At 41.7% G+C, this 15,000-nt stretch overlaps 2 protein-coding genes across 2 annotated transcripts in view; both read right to left on the minus strand.

Moving 5' to 3' along the window:
* The window catches only part of rarab (retinoic acid receptor, alpha b), a 72,448-nt gene extending 60,573 nt beyond the window's left edge, over positions 1 to 11,875 (minus strand). Inside the window, exons 1-2 of the mRNA XM_060891881.1 lie at positions 11,573 to 11,875; positions 1,848 to 1,925 (exon numbers count right to left, since the gene is read on the minus strand). The gene's annotated coding sequence lies outside the window, so the exon portion shown is untranslated. The remainder of the gene's footprint in view (positions 1 to 1,847; positions 1,926 to 11,572) is intronic.
* Positions 1 to 15,000, minus strand: part of rpl23 (ribosomal protein L23) — a 279,577-nt gene that overhangs the window by 157,107 nt on the left and 107,470 nt on the right. The window lies entirely within an intron of this gene.

The raw sequence follows: 15,000 nt of genomic DNA on the forward strand, positions 1-15,000 counted from the left end.
AGAGAGCAAGAGAGAGAGAGAAATATACAGACAGAGAGAGAGATACAGACAGAGAAAGAGAGAGAGAGAGAGTCGTGGAGCAGCGCAGGGTCACGGTGCAGATTGTAAAGGTTTGGACACAGACACAGGATTTATTTTGTCTCTGGATTTCAATGTGATGGGATTAATATAAAATGTGAACATGAGGTTACACATAGAGACTGACTGAGATGTGAGATGTGATAAATGAGATATGAGATGAGATGTGATAAGTGAGATATGAGATGAGATGTGATAAGTGAGATATGAGATGAGATGTGATAAGTGAGATGTGATAAATGAGATGTGATATGAGATAAGTGAGATGTGATAAGTGAGATGTGATAAGTGAGATGTGATAAGTGAGATGTGATATGAGATAAGTGAGATGTGATAAGTGAGATGTGATAAGTGAGATGTGATAAGTGAGATGTGAGATGAGATAAGTGAGATATGAGATGAGGTGTGATAAGTGAGATATGAGATGTGATAAGTGAGATGTGAGATGTGATAAGTGAGATGTGATAAGTGAGATGTGATAAGTGAGATGTGAGATGAGAAATGAGATGAGATGAGATGTGATAAGTGAGATATGAGATGAGATAAGTGAGATGTGAGAAGTGAGATGTGATAAGTGAGATGTGATATGAGATAAGTGAGATGTGATAAGTGAGATGTGATAAGTGAGATGTGAGATGAGATAAGTGAGATGTGATAGAGATATGAGATGAGATGTGATAAGTGAGATGTGATAAGTGAGATGAGATAAGTGAGATGAGATAAGTGAGATGATATAAGTGAGATGTGAGATGAGATGTGATAAGTGAGATGTGAGATGAGATGTGATAAGTGAGATATTATAAGTGAGATATTATAAGTGAGATGTGAGATGAGATGTGATAAGTGAGATGAGATAAGTGAGATATTATAAGTGAGATGTGATAAGTGAGATATGAGAAATAAGATATGAGACGTGACAGTGAGATCTCACTACCAGTGGATTATTAAAACAACCTGTTCAGCTGCTTTAGAACAACAGTAATAGTAACCCCAACCTGTCCACTGAACTTGTGTCCCCTCTAAACCCTGGACTCCTCTCAGACACCTCCAGAAGTGTGTGTGTGTGTGTGTGTGTGTGTGTGTGTGTGTGTGTGTGATAGATGATGAGTTTGTGTGTGTGTGTAAAAGTGCCTGTATATATGTGTGTGTGTCTGTTAGATGAAGAGTTAGTATATGTGTATGTGTGTACGTATTTGTGTGTGTATGTATTTGTGAGTATGTATGTGTGTGTGTGTGTGTGTTAGAGGAAGAGTTAGTGTGTGTGTTTGATTTCTTTCTCTCTGCGCCTGGCCATGGGGGATTTGGTGTGTAGATACAAGCACATGTTTATTATTTCATCTCAAGCAGGTCTTAATCAAACACAACTGGAAATTGTGTGTGTGTGTGTGTGCATGTGCGTGTGTGTGTATGTGTGTGTATGTGTTTGTATCTCACTTTGCTCTTTATTTATGAGGAACAGTGACAGGCTTCCTGGAAACAATTTGCATTCATTCAGCATGTTTACAACTGAATAATAAAAAACAAATAAATAATTCTTATGAGACAAAAAAAAGGCCTATAATTAAAATTATTGGTTACATTTGATTACATTTAAAAATCTTAATCAGCAGGAAAAATAAATAGACTAGAAGCTGCTGATGATGATGATGGTGATGATGTGGTGAAGCCAGACAGCACACACACACACACACACACACACACACACACACACCTCAGCTCTCCTCTGCCACTAAGCCACTTCTTGTCTCAGCATCTCCACCAATATTTACCTTTAGTCAGTTTTCTACTGAAACACAGCCAGTAATCCAGGTCAGGAATTAATCCTCCATGAAGGATCGAAGGAGCGTCTGCGGAGAGAGAGAGAGAGAGAGAGAGAGAGAGAGAGAGAGAGAGATGGGCGAGGTTAGACATCGTCGGCTCTACTGCACTTCCTGTACAATTAACACTGACGTGATGCTTTAACAGGTGAGAGGATGACAAGATGATGATGTCCTGAAGCTCCTAAAGCCTCCTTCCATGAACCTGAACCCGAAATCTACTTTCAGAAAACTTTAGCACCTCAACAATGACTAGCTGTTACCATAGAAACAAGAGCGTAGTACAAGGAGAGCGTTAATCTGAGCCGGCGTTTTATTTTCCTGAATAGATTCCTTACATTTCGAGCTACAGCTACAATTTCCTGTTTGTCTACTTTGTAAAGTTTCATCACTATTTCTGTTTTTCTCTACAACACTACAGGTGATAGATTGATAGAAACAGTAATTTTTCTCCACACAGATGTTTGTATGTTCAGAGTAAACGTTGATATCAAACCCATTTCTGCTCTCTGAGAAGCTCTGAGTGTTTGTTCATCTAAAAAGCAGCTCAGATTTCTCTTCAACACTAAAACCTGTATCGATAGCTCCGCCCACACATACATACGTAACCCAGGCAACTAAAGGAAAGAAATGTGTCTTTATCATAGCTGAAGTGAAGAACAATACGATTGCAGATAAACAAACAAGCAAAAATGACACACAAGCATAATCATGTAAAGGACAAAGGCATATATTAGTTCTGTGTAACAAAACAAAACCAACGTTACTCACCTATCGAGAAGGAAAAAAGCGCCTCGGCGTCTTAAGTAAAGTTGGTCACATATTCACAGATTGGAGTTTCCCGAGTCAATAACTCCTGAGCTAAACACTGTTACTACACAAAACACGGTTGTAGCTGCGTCTCTACATTACTACGATAGAAAAGAGGTGTTATTTGTGTAGTATCAGTGTTTAGCTCAGGAGTTATTGACTCAGGAAACTCCAATCTGTGAATATGTGACCAACTTCCTGCTCCTTCAGTTCTCTCCAGCGCTGGAAAGCTGATCCTATATTAACACGTCCTACTTCTTACCTTATCGTAAGTCTTTCTTCTCTTTCTTTCTTTGTTTTTATCCTCCATGTCAATGTTAAAACCGCTTTCTGCTAATGTCACACATGCGCACTGAACACTCTCTCCGCCCATACTGACAAGACACGCCCCTTTCTGCTCATTGGTTACACTTTAGTTTTGTATTTGTTTTGTTTGTCGGCCCGACGCAGTTTTCTGAAGCATTTCTCAAACAACGGAGACCCCACCTTTAAATGCTGCTAGAAAGGAATCCTCTGCTGCAACATTTGACCTCGTCACCATTTTTGTCCTGAAACCTCGTGACACAGAGCCTCAGCGTTTTATTCCTCGGCTGTTTGATATCAAATCAGACGCAGAATATCCGTAAAAGCAGAATACAGCATCATGAACTAAGTGTTGTTCTGGACGTTAATCAGAAAACCTTTCATTTGTATTTGTTTAGAACTTTTGTGTTAATGCGTCAGTGCAGAAGTTCTCCTCAGTCAGTTTATTGCTGTTTTTGTTCTGTTCTGTTTGTTCTTTTGTTCTGAGGTAAACGAGGCTCTCCATACTGATACCGAGGCGGTGTGTGTGTCACATCATCAATGATGACCCACTTTTGGACAGCGCCTGCCAATAAACGTGCCCTGAAATATGACAAGCTCGAGACGGATGGACTGACGGACGGATAGATGAGGGGATGGGGTGTGGAGGAGGGGGGGAAGGGGGTTCAGGAAATCACTGAGACTTAATCCACCTGAATAATCGACTGAGCTTCAGAGAAGCAGAAGAGCTGAAAGAAAAGAGGTTTAAAAAAAATGCTGAGAGAAAATCGGTGAAGCTTAAAGTTCGTCAGATGTGTGTGTGTGTGTGTGTGTGTGTGAGAGAGAGAAAGAGAGAGAGAGAGAGAGAAACAGAGAGTGTGTGAAAAGTAGAAGCTGTAGTAGTGTTCTTAAGGAATATACTGGAACAGTATCAGCTTACACACCATACACACAAATACACAACACACACACACACACACACACACACACACACACACTTCAGGATCAAAGCTCCGAGTCCTGACCAGTGAACAGAAGCCTCTCACACACTCTTGTTCAATCAGATCTTTCAGGTTTTCTGGTTTCTAGTAAGAAATCTGAAGCTCTTTGCTGCTGCTCTTTATTCAAAATGTGTGGAAAATCTGCATCATTATGAAAGAAAACCACATTCCTCTGAGTATCACGGCGTTTGTTTGATGTTGCGTAAGTTTCTGCAATCGCAAAATCATGAAATCCTGGAGGAACTGATTAAGAGTTATTTCCCTAGAAGAGGAAAAACATGATGCAGTTTTCGCTGTACGAGTTCACTTCATGAATGTAAACCGAGTTGCTGCTCCAGGTTTGAGCGACGCGGAGCAGCAGGGGGACATAAAAGACAACCCCGGCAGAGGAAGACAAATGATCACAGCAGGGTGGAAACTGACATGCAGACTTCAGTGCCTAATGGATGACCTGATGGAGGTCAGAGGTCATCATCCTTTAACCCTTCGTCCTCACCCATCCACGTAGGACCACCCTGTGGTGAGGAGATGCAGGAGCTCACATCAGCAATCTGATCTCTTACGCCACGTCTGTTTTAGTAATCGAACTCTGGCAGATACTAAATGTACTCATTGTTCGAGGCTTACGTACCGTATATGGCTTGTTGTTTCTGTTTTTAAACAAGCAGCGATGTCCGTTTATTAAGCTTACATTTCAGTACATACACAAACATTTTGTTGATGTATCTGGAAGCTTTTCTGTATAATGCAGGGTGCCAAAACTTTTGCTACTAGTCAACTTGACGTGTAATTTTCCCACATCAGGCATCAACACAGTGCCAAAGCTTTCAGTTAAATGTTTGTTTGGTATCGACCAAAGCTTAATATCAGAACCAACAGAAACGAATGGTTTAGGGGCGGGGCTTGAAGCACTGCTTAGAGCTGATTGGTTATGAGTGTTGCCACAATCACTTGTTCCTTTTGTCTGTATTTTGTATACCTCAGTAATATTAATGATACAGAAAGTCTTATTTTTTCAAAACGGAAACCACGCCCCCTTTACTGGGACTGACATGTATATAGGCCACGCCTTCTTTCTTTTCAAGCTACAGACACAGAAGCCACACCCCCTTCACTGGGATTGACAGACTAACGCCATATTCAAAGGGCCATAACTAAAGGCCACGCCTTTTTTATTGTGACAGATAGATAGGCCACGCCTCAATAAACATACGAGGGCCTATTTATAACAAACACCAAACAGGAAAGCAGTTTGGCAGTTAATGTCAAACACACACACCCACACACACCCACACACACACCTCGTCTGTTTAACACACCGCTATCGAACCACTGACCCAACACACTCCACACCAATCAATCGTTCTGTCCCAAACAGCCTCCAGAGACACAGCAGGACTCTCCATGTGTGTGTGTGTGTGTGTGTGTGTGTGTGTGTGTGTGTGTGTATCTCACTGCCATTTCAAATTCAGAGATGAAAAGAATGTGAAATCATCTGACAGCTGATCCTGCTACCGGATCTCCGTCTAACACATGAGCGTTCGCTCATACATCAGACAGCAGGTGACAGGAAGTGATGTAAAGACTATGTGCATCCTGTCACGTTAATAAACAGACTACAGGAAGTGTGGTCTGTTAAACAATATTTGCAGGAGGCGGGAATAGCAGAAATGTGGGCGGGGCCGAAATATTAAAGCTCAAATTGCTGCCAAGCTACTTGTCAACAAACGTTTCAATAGGATTTCGAACGGCATAATGGAGCCATTTCCTCCGCCCCGTCGCATCGTCGCCGTCACTCTTCCTCCTCACTGCAGTCTGCTCTTCATCACTTTTACTGTAACATTTGATTTTAGTCCCGTTAAAAATCCCAGATGACTCGCAAGCTGCTGATCAAAAGCAGAAGTCGTCCTCCAGCCAAAACGCTCAGCGAGACTCTTCCACATCTGCTTCTTCTAATCTGCGTGAATCTGCTGTTTCACCGCCGCTCTCGTTAATAACCGCAGCGACTCCGCCGGGCTTTCTCAGCAAGCCCGAGCTAATCCGGTTATTCTCAACAAATTTTCCCGGCCATTCTGCCATCGCCGCCGTGCGCCTCCACTGACGCGGATTTAATCTGCGCTCTGTTAAAGCTTCCAGATGTGAGCACTCGACTGAAATGATCTGATTTACAGCTAAAACTAAAAAAACATGGCTGACAGAATCGTTTCAGGTAAACGCTTGCGAGAGTTTCACAATAATCTCGAAAACATAAAAAACACTCCGGGGACTGAACGGGCAGGAAAATAAATCAGCGATGCAGCGTTGTGACGAATAACAAACTTCGATGACACGTAATACTTTTTATCCGTTTATAGTTACCTTTAACGTTAACGTAAATAGTCACAGCTTCACCTTGGACACTGGAGACTCCTTCCACGTGTTACATAAACATCTCCTTACAGAAAACTAGGAACATTAGAAACATTATGAAGTAGATGGACGGTGACAATAAAGGATGTCTGAGCTACTTCAGCAGTTTTACTGCCAGTTTTGCCACCGCAGCAGTTCCGCATTATAACACTGGTTTCGGTGATATTTAGATTTGGTGTTTAACACAAAGAAACGAAACAGCTGATGGATTCGTCTCTCATAGAAAGCGCCTTTAAGAAATGTTGATTTATTTTCACTTCTGCAAACGGCTATGAACAAACTGACACACACCCTGGAGCTTAACGTCTCCACCACAGTCACATGGAGGCTTTTACACAAAGCTCCTGACACGCACAGCCTGGATGAATAGATGTAACACACACGCACACACACGTCATACTTCCCTCAACAGTAAGCTGTGTGACTCATCTGTTCAGGACAAATCGGCACGAGGCTTCACTCTGACGAGGGAAAAGCACGAGATTTGGAGATGTGGAGATGTCAGCTGTGAGGTGGTGTGTTAGGAATGTTTGTATCCTTTATATAGACTGACAGATACAGATGTCACGCCTTCTTTATATAAAATGACAGATACAGAGGCCACGCCTCCTTTATATAGACTGACAGATACAGATGTCACGCCTTCTTTATATAAAATGACAGATACAGAGGCCACGCCTCCTTTATATAGACTGACAGATACAGATGTCACGCCTTCTTTATATAAAATGACAGATACAGAGGCCACGCCTCCTTTATATAGACTGACAGATACAGATGTCACGCCTTCTTTATATAAAATGACAGATACAGAGGCCACGCCTCCTTTATATAGACTGACAGATACAGATGTCACGCCTTCTTTATATAAAATGACAGATACAGAAGCCACACCTCCTTTATATAGAATGACAGATACAGATGTCACGCCTTCTTTATATAAAATGACAGATACAGAGGCCACGCCTCCTTTATATAGACTGACAGATACAGATGTCACGCCTTCTTTATATAAAATGACAGATACAGAAGCCACACCTTCTTTATATAGAATGACAGATACAGATGTCACGCCTTCTTTACATAGAATGACAGATACAGAGGCCACGCCTTCTTTACATAGAATGACAGATACAGAGGCCACGCCTTCTTTACATAGAATGACAGATACAGAGGCCACACCTCATTTACATAGAATGACAGATACAGAGGCCACACCTCCTTTACAAAGACTGACAGATACAGAGGCCACGCCTCTTTTACAAAGACTGACAGATGCAAAGGCCACGCCTCTTTTACAAAGACTGACAGATACAGAGGCCACGCCTCTTTTACGAAGACTGACAGATACAGAGGCCACGCCTCCTTGACCAAGATTGACAGATACAGAGGCCACGCCTCCTTTACTGTGTTGAAAGTGAAAAAAAATTACTCTTAATGCTAAAGTTTTTAAGATGTATTTAAAGTAAATGTCCAACAATTAACATCATGGAACTGGTGTGTGATAAGGAAAAGGTGTGTGTGTGTGTGAGTGCATGTGTGTGCGCGTGTGTGTGTGTGTGTGTGTGCAGGTTTCTGCTTCCATTTCGTCACCTTTTTCCCCCACTTTGCTCATATATCTAATGTGAACACACACACACCCCACACACACACACACACACACACCCCACACACACACCCCACACACACACACCCCACACACACGCCACCTACTTTTAAGTTGGCGTAATTCACACACCCCTGTGTGCCAGAGTAAGCAGTCAAACCAGGTTTCTGTAAACAGCACAGAGTGGAGAATTTTCCATGCTTTCAGGATTGTGTGTGTGGTGTGTGTTGATCACATTAGATATATGAGCAAACTGGGAGAAAGGTGACGAAATGGAAGCAGAAACCAACACACACACACACACACACACACACACACACACACACACGCGCCTACACCAAAAATATTGCCATCCTTCCATAGAATGAGCAAAAATCATTGCATAGTATTGTATTAAACACAGTTATTACCACCCCCCAACACACACACACACACACACACACACGATCAGTGAGAGAGGAAAGGCGGAAGTCTCTGTTCAGACAGACGAAACCGGCTCTTTTTAACACAACATCTCCTTGGAGGTACTTCCTGTTCTAGTGCCAACGAATGGCACCACTTCCTGTCTGAGCCTGGGCCTGTACGTCAGGATTTCCTGAGTCACAAGAAACATCTAAAAGTCTTCTTCACACCAGCAGAGACAGAGAACACGTCAGGGCTAAAACTGTGTGTGGAATTTATTACAGATTAAAACACAAAACAAATCTGTGATCTGAACCAAAACAAATAACTGTGGAAATGAAACACAACCTCAAATCAGTCCAGCTGAAGTAACATCCTGATGTATAGCTCTTAAAAATCGCGCACGCATGCACACTAATGCACAAACGCACACACACACACATGCACAAACACACACGCACACACACACACACACAAACGCACACACACACGCACAAACACACACACACACACGCACAAACACACACACATATGCACACACACACACACGCACAAACACACACACATATGCACACGCACACACACACGCACAAACACACACATATGCGCACACACGCATATGCACACACACATGCACACGTACACATGCACACACACATGCACACACATGCACAAACACACACACACAAACATGCACACACACATGCACACACACATGCACGCATGCACACATGCACACACATATGCACACACGCACACACACGCATATGCACACACACACACGCACACACACACACACACACACACACACGCATATGCACACACACACATTTAACATGCAAATTCTGACGGTTTCGTTATGAAGTGGTCATCAGTCATGTGCACGGTTCTAGAGCGGTTCTAGATGGGATCTAACGCACTGTGGAGTATCTGAAGGCTTCCCGGGACGTCCCTCATGCCCAGGCTTTCCCTGATTACACAATTAGCCCTTCCTGGATTGGGGGACAGAGTGAGTCCTCCGTGTCACGCTTGTGCCTGCGGAGCTTCTGCACAGACGCTGCTTTCAGAGCACTGATGGATTGTTGGTCTGACGTTCTAATATCGCAGGAACAGCAGTTAGAAAAAAAAACAGCGAGTGCTGAGAGGCTGTAAATCACGTGTGAGGTGAGCGCAGTGACACTCGCTGCATATTAGCAGATTTACACGGCACTTTGCAGCGAGTCTCCACTCCACTGGCCTCTATACTGTTCATCACCCAGCCGACAAACAAACAAACAAACAAACATTTACTCACAGGTTCTACACATTCCTTTAGATACACATCTACACACATACACAAACACACACCAACACATCTACACACATACACACACCAACACAAAACCACACATCTACACACATACACAACCACACATCTACACACACACTCAGCCACACAACTACACACATACACAACTACACACATACACAACCACACAGCCACATATCTACACAACCACACATCTACACACATACACAACCACACATCTACACACACACACAGCCACACATCTACACAAACACACATCTACACACATACACAAACACACATCTACACACACACACAACCACACATCTACACACACACACAACCACACATCTACACACACAACCACATATCTACACACACAACAACCACACATCTACACACACACACAACCACACATCTACACACAACAACCACACATATACACACACACACAGCCACACATCTACACACACACAACCACACACACACACAACCACACACACACACAAAACCACACATCTACACACACAACCACACATCTACACACACAACCACACACACACAAAACCACACATCTACACACACAACCACACATCTACACACACAACCACACATCTACACACACACAACCACACATCTACACACAAACACACATCTACACCAAACCACACATCTACACACACGCAACTACATACATACTCAACTACACACATACGCAACCACACAACTACACACATCTATGTGTTCATGTGAACTGAATCTGGGTCATTGCACACAAACACACACACCTGCTGAAAGACTCACAACTTTCTGGTGACTAGAACAAGAAGTTAAAACTCACACACACGCACACAAATCAACACATTTGCTCAACACTTGTTTGACATTTCAAAAACTTTCCATTCACCTCACACTTATCAGATTGTGTGTGTGTGTGTGTGTGTGTGCGTGCGTAATGCACGTATTAGCTGATTTTCTGTATTTTCAGTTTGTTTCATGGACATGTCATCAAGGAAAAGTGTTTCTTCACTGTTTTACTCTTCACGCCGGTCAGCAAATCTCAGACGTCTCGAGAGGGAGTGAAGCCGCCGTACGCAGAAGGACATGCAGAAGTGTTTTGAGGAAGCAACCTTCCAATGATGCACTCATTCCGCTTCCTATGAGCGCCATCAGGCTCGAGGGAACTTCGCTTTAACTGCTGAGCTTCTATCCTGAACCTTAAGCTCAAGCTCATGATGGTGCAGGTCATTCAACACCATCACCGAGGCTCGTTTTTTACTGGTTAACAGCCAGGACAACAAAATCCAAAACTGACATCAGCACCAAACTCATTCAGGTGGCTTTCGGTGGCAGGGTTTGATTTCTTTAAGAGAGAGAACAAACCATGTGCTATTTCTTCCATAATGTTCATCACAAAGATATCCGTAAAGCTTCTTTCTTTTCACACGGTATCGTGCAAAATCTGGCAACCCTGAGCCTGATCTTCTGTGTGCACACAGCTATGCAACGTACCTCCTAACAATACCTGACAAACCTGCTGTTTAAACTATTACACAAAACAACACAAAGCACTGGGGAAGATTAGAGAACAAACAAAACGGAAGAGGGATTCTCCATCATTGCTTTAACAAGATAAGACTTGTGTGTGTGTGTGTGTGTGTGTGTGTATGTGTATGTGTGAGAGAGAGTGAGTGTGAGTGTGAGTGTGAGTGAAAGTGTGTGTGTGTGTGTGTGTGCATGCGTGAGAGTGTGTGTGTGTATGTGAGTGTGTTTGTGTGTGTGTGAGTGAGTGAGTGTGAGAGTGTGAGTGAGCATGTGTGTATGTGAGTGTGTGAGTGAGTCATACTGTATTGTAATTAAAAGGTACAATATCACCCACCTGTTGGCTCCGCCCCTTCTGATCCGGCCCCGCCCAGTCTCCTCCCCCCGCCGTGTCTTGTCTCTCTCTCCCAAGTTTTCTGTCACAAAGCTCTTTATTTTTCTTCTCTTTTCCGCCCCTTTATGTTATTAAACTGTCGTGTCGAACAAAGTGCGGAATGTCCCCGTAATGTCACCCTGAGGCTCGAACGCACGCGCTGTGTCATCAGATCAGGAGCGGTGATGATCCCGGTGCTGCATCCGACCGGAGCGGAGCGCGAGCTCGGAGCCACAGAGCACATCAGCGGCCATTGCGGTCACGTGATCACTGGTGGAACCCCCGTAAAGCCCCGCCCACTAAACCACAGGCTCCGCCCACGGAGTCACTTCAGGGCAGAGGATATAATAATAATAATAATAATAATAATAATTATTATTATTATTAGTATTATTATTATTATTATTATTATTATTATTATTATTATTATATGATCATTATAATAATAATAATAATAATAATAATAATGATAATGATAATGATAATGATAATAACAACAACAACAATAATAATAATAATAATAATGATAATAGTATTGATAATAATGATAATAATAATAATGATATATAATTTGTATTTATTATTATTTTCTTTTTTCTTTGTTCTTTTATATTATTGTACTTTATACCTTCTTATTTTTTCTCAAACTGTATCCACTATGATAAAATTATAACAAATTCAATAAGCAACTTTATTATTATTATTATTATTATTATTATTATTATTATTATTATTATTATTATTATATAAATAATATTATTAATAATATTATTATTTTTAATTATAATAATTTTTGATATAAGGGGGTCACGGTGGCTTAGTGGTTAGCACGTTCGCCTCACACCTCCAGGGTCAGGGTTCGATTCCCGCCTCCGCCTTGTGTGTGTGGAGTTTGCATGTTCTCCCCGTTCCTCAGGGGTTTCCTCCGGGTACTCTGGTTTCCTCCCTCGGTCCAAAGACATGCATGGTAGGTTGATTGGCATCTCTGGAAAATTGTCCGTAGTACGTGAGTGAATGAGAGTGTGTGTGCGCCCTGCGATGGGTTGGCACTCCGTCCAGGGTGTATCCTGCCTTGATGCCCGATGACGCCTGAAATAGGCACAGGCTCCCCGTGACCTGAGGTAGTTCGGATAAGCGGTAGAAGATGAGTGAATTAATTAATTTTTTATATATGTCTCAAACTTTACAGTTTACAATAAAATTATTAGTAGTAGTAATAGTAGTATTATAAATAAAGACTATTATTTTACTTTTCCATTTTATATTTCAAAATTAATTTTTTGTAAGAAATATAGTATTAACTTATTAGTAGGAATAATTTTTAATTATATTACTTTTTATTTTGTCTTAAACTTTACAGTTTACAATAAAATTATTATTATTATTATTATTATTATTATTATTATTATTATTATTATTATACATACTGTGCAAGTCAAAAGAATACATAAAAATAATTATTTTAAATAAATAATTATTAGTTACTAGTTATTAGTAATATTTTACTACCGCTATCTATAACAAGAGCAATGTTATAAAAAATATATCACTTTTTTATAATTTATTATTACATTATTATATATTTATATACTTTACCGTTTAACTTTTTCCCAGCTCAATGTATAATTTGCACATCATGATATGGACAACAAGTAGTTCTTTATTCATTTGTGTATTTATTTGTTTTTCTTTATAATTTAGTGTGTTTTTGAGTTAGTGAGTGAGTTCAGCATTGTAGCTCATGGAGACACACACAGGGAAAAACCCCACAGTGTGGATGATCGTAGTGATTGTGACAGTGTGTGTAACTGCTGTGTCCGGTCCAGTTCTGATGAAGAAGCTTGAGATGCAGTTTGTTGGTGAAATTTGTCTCTATTCCAGTTTCCAGCCCTGCTGCTGTATGATCAGATTGGGTTTTATCTTTTATTAAGCTATCAACATAAATGTTTGAAAATGATTTTAAATAAATGATGATGTGATGAATTATTTCTAGGTGAGAGTCTCAGTGTTTCCTGATCCTCTGACTGCAGTATGTTGCTTCCTTCTTGCTCTAATCCTCTGCTCTCTACTGCCGTTGATGCTAGTGAGCGAGGCCTGGTCAACATTATCGTATTAAATCATTCTAATAAGTGGTGCTAATAGTCATAATGCACAGCCTACAGACCACTATATAATTTTTTTTTTTTAAATGTATTCAGGTTTGGGGGCACGGTGGCTTAGTGGTTAGCACATTCGCCTCACACCTCCAGGGTTTGGGGTTCGAGTCCCGCCTCCGCCTTGTGTGTGTGGAGTTTGCATGTTCTCCCTGTGCCTCGGTGGTTTCCTCTGGGTACTCCGGTTTCCTCCCCCGGTCCAAAGACATGCATGGTAGGTTGATTGGCATCTCTGGAAAATTGTCCGTAGTGTGCGAATGTGTGAGTGAATGAGAGTGTGTGTGTGCCCTGTGATGGGTTGGCACTCCGTCCAGGGTGTATCCTGCCTTGATGCCCGATGACGCCTGAGATAGGCACAGGCTCCCCGTGACCCGAGGTAGTTCGGATAAGCGGTAGAAAATGAGTGAGAGAGTGAGTATTCAGGTTTGATTTCCAGGTTATGTGCTCCGCTTCATGCTAGCTCCATTAGCAAAGCAAGCTAACTGCACGAGCTGTAAACGATCAGCAAAGGTATCAGCCATCAGTTCTACTTCCTTTCACCCGTTATTTTATCCATAATGTCTTTATACACATTTAACAGAAGGTTATGTATGACAGGATAAGAAGAAACATCAGTTTTAGTTTTTCGACTGAACAGTAACCGGAAACTAACGCAGACAAGAGCTAAAAAGTTGTAAGAACTGTCAGAGCGCACGCTCTGTGCAATTTGAATGAATAATCATTGGCGTCACAGGAATTACACATATGTAGGAAATGAATGAATGCCTACGTTGTTAGCATCTCGTTTAGCCGGCTTGTGATTTCTCAGTGGCTTGTTTCCGCTTGTCACCGTGTGAAGCTCGGCCAGATTTTTTTGCAAAAGGGTCGAAGAGTGTGTGTAGTGACCTTTGACCCAGAATCCACCATGTCGTCCAGTGTCAATGAGTAAAGGTAGAAAGCAGATCTTCAGTTCATTCGTCACTTTAAGTTCTGTCTCAAATCCAGTTCACTTCGCACCACAGGAACTCGGGATCACTGATGTTCTTTACTGGAAACTTCATCTCCCAAAGTAAGTAGCTTGCACCTAGTGAGGCAGCAAGCAGACCGAGATGCACCCATGGAGGTTCCATGTTAGCATGTATAAACATCACATTTTACAAGTTGGACAGTTTTGGTGGCCATTTTATTACCATGAAAGAAGCTACACAACCGATCTGACCTCCGACACTGGAGACTCCTTCCAATAAATGATACATAAAC

This window comes from Tachysurus vachellii, chromosome 18 (genome assembly GCF_030014155.1).
Source record: "Tachysurus vachellii isolate PV-2020 chromosome 18, HZAU_Pvac_v1, whole genome shotgun sequence".
Taxonomy (NCBI): domain Eukaryota; kingdom Metazoa; phylum Chordata; class Actinopteri; order Siluriformes; family Bagridae; genus Tachysurus; species Tachysurus vachellii.